General features: G+C 34.2%; 1 non-coding gene across 1 annotated transcript; it reads left to right on the top strand.

Annotated features, from left to right (window-relative positions):
- The first annotated feature begins 2,013 nt into the window (after window positions 1-2,013).
- TRNAS-GGA (transfer RNA serine (anticodon GGA)) lies at window positions 2,014-2,100 on the top strand. Its single transcript has one exon. It is a non-coding gene; the product is annotated as a tRNA-Ser (tRNA).
- Window positions 2,101-2,500: the final 400 nt, after the last annotated feature.

Here is a 2,500-nt window from a genome sequence, read left to right as displayed (position 1 = left end):
ATCTTTTTTCCCACCTTCAGAAGAATAAAGCATAGGCATTTTCACTATCATTAGAATTTTCTAAAAGGTAACTATCTCGGTTTCATATATAAATTTCTATAGAATCTTTGAAAAAGACTTTCTTTCATAAGAAAGAAAAGACTTACTATCTTTGGGATCTGATTCTACACCGCTGCTCAATACCTTAGGGGATCGACTCTATTACATAAGTTGATTCCTAACTTTTATCTCATATCGTGACATAAGTAAGCAGTTCTTATTGTATCGGCCCAAAACCTCACTAATTGATCTTTACGGTGCTTATTCTTTCTATCAATTAGATCCTTTCTTTATCCATAGACTAAAGGATCTAGGCATACCTATTTCTTCCTATTTGGACTTCTATGAAGTTTCTTTCTTTTTCTTTGCTACAGCTGATAAAAATCGTTGTTTTGGACACGATAGATATGATATGTAGAAAGCCTATTTTCTAGTATTTATTAGCGGATTTGCTCTTTCTTTCCTTTTTTTCTTTCTATAGTGGAGATAGTCGCACGTAATGACAGATCACGGCCATATTATTTAAAGCTTGTGGTAAGAACGGGTTTCGTTCTAGTGCCCTAAAATAATATTCCAAAGCTTTCGTATGTTCTCCGTTCCTTGTGTGGATAAGACCTATGTTATAGAGTATATAACTTCTATCATAGGGATCAATTTCTAGTCGCATAGCTTCATAATAATTCTGTAAAGCTTCCGCATAATTTCCTTCGGATTGAGCCGACATCCGTTGCGGTCGTCTTCGATTCAAAGAATCTCCGTTCCAGAACCGTACGTGAGATTTTCATCTCATACGGCTCCTCCCTTTTTATGTGCATAATGAGAATAATACATGGAATCATCAAAAAAGATTGAAATAATTTCATTATGAACCGAACGGGGCTAGTGTTTTTACAAGAAATCTCTAACCAACCTTCCTGTAAAAGATCTTTTCTTAACATCAAGTATCTTGGTACTAAATAAAAATGATAACTCTAACAATTTCTTTGTTCTTAACACCCCTTAATTTCCGGGAATTAGTCACTTCAACAGTCTTCGATGGTTATACGGGTATCCAAAATACGAACGAGATGGATATTTGTTGTACCAACCATTCTTGTTAATCCCGATTCCGATAAAGAAAAGGTATAATTTATAACAAAGTTTTCGTATTGTTGATTCCTAGGCGTAGTGCTTCTTTCCCTATGCTGCCTATTGGTACTAGTGAAGTAGGGTTGACCTAACCCATAGGTGTAACCTTTCGCTCAATACTAGAATCTAAAATTGAAGCATCTGAGGCTGCATTAATCGGGGATACACGACAGAAGGAATTGTTTTATTTACAAACTTCACCTTCACAATAAGCGTAGATTTATTTCAATAATCTTTTTATTTCTCTCCCAAATAATGTATCTTTCTCCGAAGACTGAAATCGGTAAAGAAAAAAACATCAAATCGCACCATCTCTGTAATAGGTGAATGCCTCTTTTTCTCCTGAAGTTGTCGGAATTATTCGTAATAAGATATTGGCTACAATTGAAAAGGTCTTATCAATAAAATTTCCATTTATCCGAGATCTGGGCATAGGTAGCAATCCATTCTATAATTTCTTTTACTTACCTCTTGTGGGAAAATGATCCCACAAACAAAGAAATTGTACAGTACGAAATAACATAAAAATAAAAAAAAAAATAGATCAATTGATTCGTTCTAATTCATTGATTTAATTTGGTATAAATATTGTAAGTAAAAAGAATAACTATTGGAAAAAGATGGGAGCGCCGTCTTCGCAAGAATGAAATGAATAGATATATATCTTTTTTTAACAGTTTTTCACAAAAAAAAATTATTTTTATCCCCCCCTTGAAGGAAGGGTTTTTCTTTGATGAAAAGTTTTCTATATTTTTTTATAGTTAGAATTGACTGTACGTACCTATCAAAAAATCTAATATGAATGACTCACTATTCACTCGGTTTCTGGGCCATAATCATTATGTAGGAGAGATGGCCGAGTGGTTCAAGGCGTAGCATTGGAACTGCTATGTAGGCTTTTGTTTACCGAGGGTTCGAATCCCTCTCTTTCCGTACCTTTCACCTAATTCACCAATCTTATTAACAGCAATGTATCAAAGCAAATAACAATGGATACCATTATTCCAACGGTTAAGTTAGACCTTTCTTTTATTTTGATATAGATTCTTTATTCCTATGTTCCGCAGTACAGAAAATAACATACTGGAAAGAGTAGACAACAGGGAATGAGAATCTCCCTACCGATCCGTGATCCATGAATGGGAGAAAAATCCCCGTATCAAACTCCTTACTTTGATGGGTCTTTTTGCTTAGGCGAAAAGGGAAAAATTGTCCGAACCCTTGTTTTATTGTTTTATTTTAATTAGGTTTAAGTCTGACGAGAATAATATTCTACAACCAGCAATTCATTTATTTTCAAACCGACCCATTGACTATCTATTATTTGATTGAC

The sequence above is a fragment of the Corylus avellana genome, unplaced genomic scaffold (assembly GCF_965113065.1).
Source record: "Corylus avellana unplaced genomic scaffold, dhCorAvel1.hap1.2 HAP1_SCAFFOLD_130, whole genome shotgun sequence".
NCBI lineage: Eukaryota > Viridiplantae > Streptophyta > Magnoliopsida > Fagales > Betulaceae > Corylus > Corylus avellana.
This window is presented reverse-complemented; position numbering and strand designations above follow the sequence as displayed.